This window comes from Stegodyphus dumicola, chromosome X1, assembly GCF_044657685.1.
Source record: "Stegodyphus dumicola isolate Sdum_Otavi_A_Nest chromosome X1, ASM4465768v1".
Classification (NCBI taxonomy): domain Eukaryota; kingdom Metazoa; phylum Arthropoda; class Arachnida; order Araneae; family Eresidae; genus Stegodyphus; species Stegodyphus dumicola.
Window position 1 is genome coordinate 118,088,469 of NC_140780.1, and position 14,185 is coordinate 118,102,653.

At 33.2% G+C, this 14,185-nt stretch overlaps 1 protein-coding gene across 1 annotated transcript in view; it reads right to left on the reverse strand.

Annotated features, from left to right (window-relative positions):
• Positions 1 to 14,185, reverse strand: part of LOC118200394 (uncharacterized) — a 250,507-nt gene that overhangs the window by 210,595 nt on the left and 25,727 nt on the right. The window contains exon 2 of the mRNA XM_085808178.1: positions 1,629 to 1,823. The gene's annotated coding sequence lies outside the window, so the exon portion shown is untranslated. The remainder of the gene's footprint in view (positions 1 to 1,628; positions 1,824 to 14,185) is intronic.

The window sequence follows — 14,185 nt, forward strand, 5'->3', positions numbered from 1 at the left end:
CGGAAAACTGAATGCTGCTGTTTTGTAACTCATCGTACAGTGACAGACTGGTTGCATTTTTATTCTTAATTTTTTTAAAGGCACATCTCAAAAATGAGAAATTTTATGCTAGAGTTTGAAAACAGAATTGACTTCTAATTAAATAACATATCTTTCTTGTGCATTTGCTTTATATTGGGTCATCCGAAAAGTTCTGCGGTTTTTCAAATCAAAGACAATTTCCTTCCGATTATTTTGTTGCTCATAAAGAGTGATCTCGATTGAAGAGGGTATTTAAATAGTTCTTTCTGCTCATACTGATTAATTCTTGCATCTACTGTTGTGTAATTTTTTTTCTCCTAGTGTTGTGATAAGAATGAAAAACCCAGAAGTTCATATCTTCTTGTGCTCTTTTATTTTAAAAAAGGAAAAATTGCTAGTCACACTGTAAAATTTGTGCTAAAGTGCTGTTTCTGATGATACAGTTTGAAGGCGGTTTGAGAAGTCTAAGCATGAAAATTTCAGCTTCGAAGATGACATAAGTTCTGGATGATTATCCAGTGTAAACAAAGTCTTATTTAAAAAGTATGAAATACAGATGTAAACACTCAAAAATCTGAAAGGTATTAGATTTTATATTACGCGTAAAGGGGCGCTTTTTTAACGTTTTATGTGTTGCCTTTATTTATGAACTTTCATGTTCTTCGTACTTAAACCACATAAAATTCAATTCAACAGAAATGTCACAAATATTTAGAAGCAGCATATCTTTAGAATTTCCGATTGAAAGTCTTGCGTGCTGGAGACAAAAATGTCTTTTATTTTCGGGCAGTGTTACCTTTGCTCGCTCTGAAATCATTGAGTTGTTAATTAAAAATTCGTTAAAGTTTTACAAAATATTAAATAGGTAATAAAAATTCAAAATTCGGGCTTCCAGGTGCCCGTGTTCGGGTGGAGGATTACGTTATTCAAACTTCGGTGGTTCTAGGTACCATCGTTTTTTCACAATACGAGAAATATACTTACATTCATGCAAATTCTTCATTATTTAAATTCTTTAAATGTAGATAATATTCGGTGGCAACAATTTAAAAAGTGATACGCCGTTTATAGCGAACCAACACAAAATGCTGTGTCGAGACTAATAGCTCTTCTGAGCTAACGCTCATTTGGGCTAAAAAAAGAGCTATCGTGGAAAATCCACACTGTGTAGTTCAGGAACTATTAGGCAAACAAAACATTCCAAAAAGGACAGTACATGATCATTTGGAAAGAAGATTTAGTATGTAAGTTGCTACAATGTATGGCTATCTCATACTTTAACAGAGAAGAATACGCTTACTTGAATTTCAGCTTGTGATTCTTTGCTGAAGGGAATTAAAGAAGCTTTTTTTGTTTAAACGACTATTCATTACATTATTTTCATTAGTACAAGAAAACATCACGGCGTTAGCAAAAAGAACCTGCCTTATTAACACTGAGAGGGAGGCTGCATTCTCCAAAGATAATGCTTTGTATATAATGTAGTAACTATAAAAGATCTACAAACTAAGAACTGCTGGAATTAAATTTGACGATAAATTTTGAAAATTCTTTACCCAAATGGCAGTTTGAAAAGCAAAAATTTAAGCAAACTTCTCAAAACTTACCAGTTGTTTATTTGATGTCTTCCATCAAGACAACATCCATGGTCAGCCCTACATTTCGATGGATGTCAAGACAAAGACTTATTGAGCATAGCTGGGATGTTTTGTGTGATTTCGCCATATTTACTAGACCTTGCCCCTTGGATTTTCATCTCTTCAGGTCACTTAAAAATTCTCTGAACGGCCTGGAGTTCACATCTATGAAGAGAATCAAACAGCACCTCTGTTACAAATAAAAACATAACAATTTTTTTAACATTTTTACATTTTTGTCCACTTAAAGGGCTACTGAAGAGACAAGGATCCAACCACAAAATACTGGTGGTGAGGAATTATCGTCAACCACATTTTAGGTCGGAAACCAGGGTACAATCATTAGGTTTGTAGAAGCAAGAAACGTGAAAAATATGCAGTGTCCTCGTCGGGTTTCGAAGCCCTGTTAGTTGGATATGTTTGCAAATATACCCCGAAGGCGCGCAGTAAAGAGGATAAAAATACCAAAACACTGATAACGAAAGTTTTCATAGTAGTAAAAAAATTAGAAATTCGTTTAGAATGCACTTTTGATGAAAAACGACTAATTAAAATGATATAAATAAAATCAATTAAAATTTTTGTTTACGCTGATGAAAATTGTTTTTGCCTTTTATAGATAATTTTTGAATTCAAATGTCTAGTACATGTCTATCATAATATCGATTCATTTATTCACTTTACTATACTTAATAATTAGTAACTCTTAGAGTCAGCTTTAAAATTCGAGTTTAAATATAAACAGAAATATTCAAGTTTTGTGTCTTTTATTCTGCTTGAAATAACTGTCTTGTATATGTTAGATTTAAGCGATTCTTCTCCTTCTGAAATGGTATCTGTCATCCTAATAATGATAATGACTTCGAAGATATATACGATAGATACATTGTTAGATAGATCGAACGAAGATACATCGTTAGAAGAATTTACCATTTGAGGAAGAAGAAAAATTATACAAATGTATAATGTCTAACTGTTGCAAGCCGAATAATTACGAATTCATCGTAATGATGATTGATTAAACGCATAAATATAAAAAAATATGAAAAAAATCCCAAATAAAAGAAATTTTCTAATAGTGTTCACCTATTATATAAAGATAACTTTTAAGATGAGGTTTATTCCCAACCTCCACATCAAAATGCTGAAAACATTTCCAGCTTTGAACTAAAATAAACATTTCTTTATATCAGCATACCACTGATATTACTATAAGTCATTCAAGAAAAAATATTTTTCAGACCTTCTTTACTACTTAGAAAGTCTAACATGGTGATTGTGTTGGAAGTGTATCGCAAGTGCTGTGCTAAGTTAATAATATTAATTAACAACAACAAACAAACGCAAAGATAAGTTTAAAAAATGAGTAGCAAAGGGCAAAACAAACAGTATTGAACTAAAATGAAATATGACAGAATGCAGTCTTTTTAAAATGTGATGCAAAAAGTCATTTCTAAGATAAAATTGGTCAAAGTTTCAAGATGTTTTATTCGCTAAAGCAGTTAGATAAGGAGAAGCTAAGATTTTGCTCAAAATAAAATTCACAAAACTAGCTGTTTACTTCAGTCGCCGCCCAGACGAAATAAAAGTTAGTGTCCTGACTGGTCTACCGAAAGGCTGGTGTTCGAATCCTGGAGAAGGCATGGATATTGTAAGTATATAATATCTGTACGGTGGCAAAGGGGCACTCAGAATAGATGACAAGTCGAAATCCTTTCGACGTTTAGTAGAGAAGAGGGGTGGAAAACGCGGGGTCCTCGGACCGCCCTCTGAAATGTTATTCTTTTGAGTTCCATCCGGGATGAAAGCTTGATAATTAGATAGGTTCAGCAATACCTCAATCACCTATGCCATTACACAGAAGCTGGCCTAGCTACGACCTGTGCCTGTTTAGTTCAGTCGCCGACCTGGTCAAGATAGCGGTTAGTGCTCCTGGCTGCTGTTTCGTGGGGCTCGGATTCGAAACCCGGAGGAGGCATGGACGCTTGTAAGTATATAGCATCTGTGCGGCATGGAGGCATTCAAAATACACGATGAGCCGAAAGTCCTCTCGTGTAATTTCCTAATATGTGAAGAGGGGGGAGAGATCCTCTACCTGTTTCGCCGAAGTGTTCTCCATCAAAACTGGAATGGAGTAGGGCAGTACTGCACCGGCGACCAATGGTGAATTTTGAGGTCCCGCTACATTTTTACCTGTACCTATGTGTACCTGTTTAAGTCAGTTTTCCACTTGCTTGTAATATAATATATATTGCAGTACTATAATGTAGCTTACGTTTTATTTTGGGTCATGTACATGTACACACCTTTTGCCTAAACATCTCAGAGCAAATTTTCGTGAACTGATATTATGCAGGTTTTGTTTATAAGGTGGATAAGTCTCATTCATTCTCCTAAGGAAAGCCAGCGATAATTCTTGAAAGACAGAAAATGAATAAGTAAAAAAAAAAAAAAGACAAATGAAAATAACGGTAACTGAATGCTTTAAAAAGCAAAATTTAGACTTATTTAAATGAATAATTATATTCTTAGGAAAACAGAAGTCGGCATATCCAAACTTGGCAAATATATTTAAAAAAGGAAAGGAGGGAGAAGAACAGATGCATTATTCATTTTGATTATATTCCAAACATTTAATGTAAGAGAAAAAGTTAAAAATTTAATGATAAAAGGTCAAATAATAAATATTTAAAATTACTTGATCTGTTAACGTTACTCAATATAATACATTAAAGTTTCTTTCCATTTATACTACTAGGGAGCGGGAACAAACTTCAAGAGATAAATGAAAGAAGCAACTGCCCGAGAGTAATGTATAGTAATATTTGAATGGCGTTTAAAATGTTTGCAGTTGAAAAAAAAAAAAAAAACAGTGCGTGTCATTTGCGGACAGGCTTGGTTCATAAGGTGTATCATAAACGTTACAGTATTAGTAGCCTAACTATTCACTTAACCAGGTTTCCACAAAACCGTTTTTTTCTTACATATCCTTCAAAAAGGAGACTTTTAAAATAACTTATAAATTTCTTAAAATAAACTTTTAAAAATCTGAATTTATTGCATAGTTATCATCAAATGAAATAAAGAGAGCAAGTGTATCGTGGCACTAAGCTTAAATGCTTAAATGTTACTTGTGAACAATCATAATACAGTTATTCTCACCAAAGTTTTCAATGCCAAAATATATCAGCTCATAGTCGAACTGTTTAAATGACTGACACTTCTAACTTCTTCCCGGATTCGATTATCGAGTGAAGAAATTCGCTATTTGAAGCATAAAGTTAAACGTCATGAATATATTTCCAATAGAAATATACCTCAACTGCTTCCAAAAATACAAGTCAAATACTTTCACTATCATTTTCAAGTTAGTAAAACAAAGAAGGTATTTAAATAAGAAATACTATTTGTACAGATCAGTTTGGGTCAAATTCCCAAAGGGTTTCCATTGTTATCAGTTTTATTTCTTAAAGCAAATCAAACTTATATTTTAAAGCTACATTATTACTGTATTTTATCACTTACTTATTTTAAGTGACTGTGTAGAGACATTCGGAATTTTCGGAAGCCAGAGAGATGAAAAATATGCAACCGCCTTCGCCGGGAATCGAACCACGGACCTCTGGAATACCGGCCCAGCGTGCAGAACCACTACACCACGAAGGACGCTAGGAAAGTGGGAGAAATACCTTATATACTCCCCTTTTGAAAGGGCGACTAGGATTTTAGGGGACCTAGTCGCCAAATCCTGGGTGCGGAGAATCATCATCCACAACCCTTTCAGTTCGGGCGCCACTTTTAGAGTCATTTGGATTTCTTGCAACCGCCTTCGCCGGGAATCGAACCACGGATCTCTGGAATACCGGCCCAGAGTGCAGAATCACTACACCACGAAGGACGCTAGGAAAGTGGGAGAAATACCTTATAAGTTTACCATTATGGATACAAGCCAGTTTCTCTTCAAAAGCCATCCGTGAAGGCATCCCGCACGTTATGACAGATGGTATTCGTTTAGTTAGCGTGCAGAACCACTACACCACGAAGGCACGCTAGGAAGGCGAGAGAAATACCTTATATACTCCCCCTTTTAAAGGGCGACTGGGGTTTTTAGGGGACCCAATCGCCAAATCCTGGGTGTGGAGAGTCATCATCCACAACCTTTTTAGTTCGGGCGCCACTGTAGATACATTAGGTTAATTGGAAAAGCCGGATAGATGAAAAATTAACAACCGCCTTCACCGGGAATCGAACCACGGACCTCTGGAATACCGGGCCAGCGTGCTACCGTTACACCACGAAGGCACGCTAGGGAACTGGGAGAAATACCTTATAACTGTACAAACACATTATTCTGATAATTTTTCTCCTACAACCAAACTTTCTACCTGTAAATTTCGCTGTAAAACACTACACTCATTGTTTGAATTGGACTTGAAATGAAAGTTTGGTTTGGTTTATTTAATTGCGACAAAGCACTTAGGGGCTATCTATCTAAGGAGAGAGATTCCTATGTGGAGTAGGTTTTAAGGGAAACTGGATCGTACATACGTTTCACAGAGGAGGGAAAACGCCCATGCAGCTAAGCCGTTCACTGGGATTCGAACCCTGGACCGAAGTATAAGTGTTCAGTAACTTAACTACTCGGCCTCTGATGGGCCGACGTTTGAAATGAAAGAGGAAATACTTTACGAAAATTCAAAACTGCTTCCTATAGTAGTATAACGGTTACAAAATTCATTTTTTACAGAATATTTTTATTTATTAAGATGTTTTATCTTAGTTATATTCTTTTTTATCCTCATTATTATTCTCCTTGTATGGAACAAAACACGCCAGATGAAATTATTACTTACATAATATAATTCCTTAATTTCACTTTACTCGGTTGTAAATTCTACTCTGCACTCCCAGTTACATTATTAAATATTTCTTATTACAAAATTCATTAAGACATAGAAATGTATTCCGATTGTATCGGCCGATTATTAAAGTTTTATTATGTATTCCTCACAAAAATCCATCCGCTTTTAATTAGAGATATTCACACTGATATGTACTCGAGCTTTTACATTTGTTACGTTGGTTTATTACTCTCGTTCATGCTAACTAAGATGGCAGATGGAACTCTTAGTTGCAATCTTTAGCAAGTAAGATATCTATCTTATTTTCGCATTTCAGTTTTGTCAGATTCTTTTCACTTTGTAATGTATTGCAGTACAAATTCCTGATGATATATATATTAGTAACAGCATTTCTAATATTTGATTTTAAGAAGCTAACTAAGGTTAAAAAAATGTGGTCTTATATATAAATTCAAAGAATTACAAAAGAATCATTCAAAGATCGTTTAGAAAATTTATACTTTAATGTATTAAGTTAAATTGTGATTATTATTATTCATTAAAATTGAGGAGTGCATTTCAGTATTCAGTGAGATCCTGCTGGTTAACTTTCTCATTAAAAGAAATCAAGATAAAGGAACAGTTCAAAGCTCAAACCTAAAAAAAATATTTTTTAAATATGCGAATTTTTAACTGTCTGTACAGATGTATAATAAAATCATGCAAGATAGATTTTCTGATGCTAAAAAAATTCCTCCATCTGGATAAGCATTAAATGTCCATATTTGGACTCTGCAGATGTAACAACATGACCAAATTTTCGCTTTGAGTTTACAAGAATGCAAAGCATTCTTGTGTAAGGAAAGCACAATTCTGTTATAGCAGAACACGACAGAGAACGCTCAAGAATCATTAATAACTCTACTGCCATATCATTTTGCTCGCTACTCCGTGCGGTGGAGAAATTATATTTGGTTTGTAGCAAAACACTTGAAGGCTATCTATCTAAGGGCAGGATGCCTTCGTGAGGACGTTTTAATAGAAAACGTCTCGTGTTCCCGTTACACACAGATAAAAATACAAAAACTCTCATGCAGCCAACCCATTCGCAAGGATTTGAACCGGGATCGACCTATCAGAGTTCAACGATCTTACTGTTTGACTGTTAATGAATACAGAGGAATGAAGAATGAAACAAGTTATCCTTAGAATTTGGAATATATAACGGACTCACGTTTTTACTGATTACGCTTGTTTATCAGCTATCACCTTGGGCCTAAGAATTTTAGTTAAATGTCAGTTTCATTTACGAACTTTCGCTTTTACGCTTTTCCCTCCCACACACATGGGTTAGTAAAGGTTCGTAAAATCTATTCCGCTGTATTAAATGTACGACAGACTGATCATAAGTAAAGTATGTTATATAAATTTAGTATCATTTTCACATTTCATTCGGATTTAATTTCTTTATATTCAGCACCATATTCTAGACAATATAGATGATGTTTGTAAAATTAAGCGAAAAAATTTAGACTTTAAATAACACTGGAATGCAGGAAATTCTCTCTGCCTGGAGCTATCAGTAGGTTACAGAAAAACGTCAACGACCTTTGTGCAATTTTTACTTGAGTAAATAAATGATTATTTATGCGCTATAGACGAGCGAATACGCACCGACAGAGTATTCTTTTCACAGTTACACATTTGTGTGATTTCATTTTTTATGTTATCTAATCAAAATTGTTACTGTGCCTAATCCTTCTGATCTGCACATAGTATAGATCTCATAGAATAGATTAATTTATCCAGGCCAAGAGTGAAAGGATTGACCTTGCCGCTGGTCAAAGCATTGGAAACCTTATATATAATTGCGCAATTTCCCCCAGCGCCGTTCTAAGTTTGATGAGGAATACCCCACGAGACGGATCCCAGGGTACCCTATTCCACTTTCCCTACCATTAATTTCTCAAAAGGGCTTTCAGCTCGACAGTATTTTAAATGCTGCCATGCCCCCAAAGAAACTTAATCAGTGGTCCTCAACTTTTTTGTCTCATGTAACCTTTTTTTGCACCACTGCTAGAAGATAATTTCACCTCCTTCCTTTCCAAAACTTGAAAAATACATATATGCATTTATTTGGAGTATTTTTAACGCGCTTTATATTAACAAAAACAAACATAAAAAATGTTGGTAAATACCAAAACTTGAATAAAAACAGTTTTTTTTCTTTTTATATATTCATAAACTAAAACTGAATACTTAACAGCTAATTAAAGGATGACCGAATACTTAACAGCTGAAACTCTGGAATTCTCCCTAGGGGAATTTTTTTTAAAAAAACCCTGCACTCTACGCTTACAAACATCCGTCCCTTCTGTAGGATTCGAACCCGAACCCATTATTTTGGCAGCCGGTTCCCTTACTACCATGCCAACATGACGGTATCCAATCAATAAAAAGCACAGAAGAGTAATAAATGAACATTAAATAGCAATACACACATACATAACACACAATAAATAAAGAGCACAGACATTTGGCGAAGGAAAAATAATATATTAAAAATACTAAATTTCTTATCCAGTAATGTGAACAAAAACCTACAAAATTAAGGTTATAAGTAACTGATATTTATGTGCGAGAAACCAACAATTTCTAGTTAGTGAGATTCATTTTTTAATTACTGCTGTCTTTTGAACAAAAGTGACGTAATTCAATTGCCCTTCTGAATTATTATCTTATTTATACCTTACTCGGAATGTACTCTAAAGGCACAAGTATTTTCGAAACACATTTCTGCTTCTAATGCATTGTTCTTCAAAAACGAAGACTTCAAAAAAAAAAAAAAAAAAAAAGCTTGATTTCTTCAGCCTGCATTAGTGTTGCTCCTTGTGATTTTTTCTGAATTTGAGTCGAGAAGCAATAAAATCCTAACTACTACCAACCAAGTGTTTTGATGGATATTACTAGATTTGTACCATTTACGTGGACAGAATATTTCCCATAAACATTACCTGATTTCAGTATTATAGCACTTATACTTGTATTTTCTTTATATTATGATTAAGATTCTAAGCTCATATATTCCAAGTATATGCTCATTGAAATTTTTAACAACAGAAATGCAGAAGTAGTGAAGGAAGCAAAATTTCTTCCATCCTTCTGTTTTTCCGTTGATTCATTTCTGTAATTAGTGCAGGCTTTAAGATATTTAAATGCGCAGTTTACTAGTAGAGTAGGCGTAGTATTAAAACAAAATCTGAAAGCTTTCAGATTTTACATTACGCCCAAAGAAGGCTTTGTTTTAACGTTTCGTGTGTTATATTTATTTATTAAATACCACCTTCTTCGCACTTAAAGCATAAAATTCAATTCAACAGCAATATCTCAAAATAATTTTAAAATGAGCATATCTTTAGAATTTCCGATAAACAATCTCCCTCGATGGAGATAATTTTTTTTATTTTTTTCCCGGACAGTGTTGCAATTGCTCGCTTTTAATTCGTTGAGTTTGTTAATAAAAAATTTGCTAAACTGTTTCAAAATATGAAATACATAATGAAAAGGATTGCAAATTCCAAATTCGGGCTTCCAGATGCCCATATTCAGTGGAAAATTACGCTATTCAAAATTTTAAGGCTCTAAATACCTTAGTTTTATCCTAATGCGAGAAACATACCTACATTTATGCAGATTCTTCATTATTTAATTTCTTTAAGTATAATACAGAGCGATAATATTTGGTGGCAACAATTTGCAAAGTGAAACGGACATTTAACATTTTCGGAGCAAAATGCCAAAACGAAATTAATGAGCCCTTCTGGGCTTCCGCCCTTTGGGCTAATAATTTAGCGAACCTAGATGTAGCTGCTTTATCAACCTAGATATAGCCACAGTCACCTAGATATGAACCCAGACGTAGATCCTTTCTCACATTTCAGACTTCCCTCAATATTATACGGAAAACTTTAGAATTAGGTGTTGGAAGCACTACTCATTATTTCTGTTTTCAGATAACCTGAATTTAAATTGTTTTGTGTATATAAGTTGTTTTATGTTTGTTTGAACAGCATAATAGCTCATCAATAAATTTTTTCTGGTCCCCTCTAACTTGGTTGTTGTTACTGTTACTAATGTACTCGAATTTAAAAATGTATGCCCAGAAAATTCCTGTTACTGATAAATTTTACACATCTCAATTTGATGGCTCTAGGTATCGTTATTTTATTAGAATGCGAGAAAAATATATACATTTATGCAGATTGTTCATTATTTAATTTCTTTAAATATAATACAGGGCTCTACTATTTGCTGGCAACAATTTGAAGACTGAACCGACATTTATAGTGAACCTAGCAAAATGCCAAAACGAAATTAATAGCCCTTCTGGGCTAACGCCCCTTGGGCTAAAAAAAGTATATTGTTGTTATTAGACATTTTTATTACACAACTGCATTTTAATTATATTTATCTTGAATAAATTTATGTCTTGTATTTTGAGTTGGTCCTTTTTAAAATTATTTAACAATTCGTGTGATTGTGCTGTTTCTCTGGGTATTTTTATTTATTTCTTTGCTCTAAAAAATTTAACTTAAAATTGTAAATATGGTAAAATTCGGATTTATGTATTCAGGAAGAAAAGTAATTGCTTTCTTTCGAAATGCAGCTCGAGGTATTTGTTTTTCATAAAACACCTCGATGTGGAAATCCAGTATAAACGGTGTTAAACGTGGAGGTAGTTTTATTTTAATATTCTCCACACCAATTTTTTTCAGAAAAATAGTGGAATTTCAACATGGATATTTTTCCCAATAGCTCAATAGACATGCGAGTCTCGACTTTCCCCTTTCAAGTACTCTCTTTTCCAATATTAATAGTAAAGTAGTGCATAAACTGGGAGAAAAATTAATATTTCTTCTTTTTCAAGAAGCAGAACTTTAATTTAGAACTTCTTCCATCTGTAAAATTTGCATTTTGTATAAAGAAATAAGCCGCCCAAACCGGGAAGTAGTTAGTGTTTCTGACTACCATGCCAAAGGGCTTGGCTTCGAATCCCGGAGAAAGCATGTATGTAATTTTCCGACTCTTCATAGGAAGTAACAGTGGTCCACATATTTGACGCCTCCACCGCTTCCGGCCTTAATAGTGGCCAATGCTTATAAACGGCTAGAGCCCGCCCTTGGGGAGGGGGGAAATATACAAATACTGTTCACGCTGTTTAGAACGAATTTTCTGATGCCATGTAGTTAATATGTTAAACAGAAATGCTTTCTTCTTAAATTTTCTACACAAAGTTTTTTTTTCCAGGCAATATGTCTATTTCTTTGATTTCCAAACTAAGAAAGTAACATTACATACAGTAGACAGTAGTATTCTACTCCAGTCCTCTTGAACTGCTTTCCACAGTCTAACAAGTGTTTTACATCTATACTTAGAAAGTTATTTTTTTAAATCACCACAGAAGCGCATTATTCCATTGATGAAATATCAGATATCTTTGCAGACGTATGAGATGTTGATTTACTACATGCTTCCTTTTTAATTTTTTCAAAGCATTTAGCAGTAAATTTGGGTGCATGATTTGCAGTTTTATCATCATTCATTGAGGGCTCTGAGAAGACGTCCGGAATTAAAACCGTATTTTCATAGTATAAAAAATTGAGTTTTATACTATAAAACTTTTCGATTTTTCATAACTTTAATTTCTCGTTATACGAGAAACCAAAAGCAAATTATAAATCCTTTATTCAAATTTCCTTTACATTCTTCGAATCAAGTTTGAAAGTGACAGCTGCAAATCGATTATTTTTATTAAAATCATTTAAATAAATTCAAATAATTAAATACTCCCTACAAAGTCAGTAGACATTTTTACTTATTTTACCTAAATTGTTTTAATATAAATTTACACATTGTTATATGTATTCAGCCACATTACTTAAATACAGAAAAGTACCATTATTCTTTTCAACTTCTTTTATAGCTTAAATTCTTTGTGTACAATATTGTTTAAGATTGACATTAAATACATTACAAATACTGTTAGTGAGCGGATTGGTCCAGAGACTTTACATCTAAAATACTATGAAACCTCTCATGACAACCAGCTAAGACGACTACTTTTTAAAGATGACTGCTGTTTTGGAAAACATAATTAAATAACGGTAGTTAATAGCACCAATAATCAATATCTTTAAGGAAAAAATCTTCACAGAAAGCTAAATCAGTTGGAACGGTGAGCGGTCTTTTTAGGGAAGTTTCAATGCAGTTATAAAAGTATATACCTCATGCAAAAGATATTTTCTCATTACTATTGTCAAGTAAAATCAGTTCTTGAGGCCCTTTCTCCTTATTATGAGTAATATTACTTATTTTCCTATTCGAAATTTTAATTGTATGATTTTTCACAATGTTTTTTAAATCACAGAATAAAACTTCTTCTAAAACTGCTTAATTTAAGAGAAGACTACAGCCGTCGATCTAAAATTTGTTTACATGAGCAATTTATAAAACAAAGAAATTTAATTTAAGTTCATGATTTAAGTTCATGATATTAAAATTTAAGTTCATGATGATCAGTTGTTGCAAAATAGTGTTTTTTAAGCATTTAAATGTTTTCATTTTGTTCATCGAAATCGTCTTAAAAATCTGTTAGAGGCCTCTGCAAGTCGGATTTTAAATTTTAAAAGATGTATCAAAGTGTTTAAAACGGAATTTTTGAAAGCGAAATAAATTTTCACTGTCTTTTTTTATTTTAATTCCGCAGAAGTTTGCAAGAGTAATTTTTCATGAAGTTTAGGTTGTATTCTATGGACGTTACTTCTGGATGAAAATCATTTACTTTTACTTTAAAAGTTATGCTCAACACATTATCGAATCATAAGTCTATCATCCATCTGATTAATGTTTTGCTCTTAGATCACAGCCTCTTTGCATTTATAACAGGGTCTATGTTTTATCCTTTTTCTCATTTAGGGCATAAATATTTTGATTCGTGAGCACTGTTGCCAAACTGCAATAATAAAACTTCTCCATACCAACAAAAACTTCTGAAATTTTATGTTATGTTTCATCACAGTATGGATTCGGACACAAAATTTTAGCCCTGGAAGTTTTAATATTTGTGGTGCATTATTAAATCTTTTTTACTTCATTTATTGTAAGGAAACAGGTTACTTTTATTACATCCTACACCTGAATATCATTTCCTGCCACGTAGCTTAAATGGAAGTTTAAATTAAGTGAGACTCTCTGTATTCTGCATACGTTTCTCTTATCATTAAAGCATATTTTTTGCTATTAAAGCATATTTTTTGCATTAATGATATATTATTTGCTTAATTTTTCCTAACTCTATTGATTTCAGCTTATAAAACTGTGCTGATTTTTAAATTGTTTAACAGTTTAAAAACTGTCGTTGTAAAATCTGTAAAAGCATTCATATCAAGCAGCACCAACACTGGAAATCGAAACTACGTTTAACATAATGCAAGCTTCATGATACACCATTATATTTTCATTTGAATGAAGTATCTTTTAACAATAAAATTACCAAAACAATACGTAAAATTTAATGTTGACTGCAATTTCATTAGACGCCAGTGCGACTTGTTATGCTATTGTTCCTGCTAACAATTTTAATGCTATAGTTAGCAAGAATCTGAAATTAGTATTAAATTTCACATT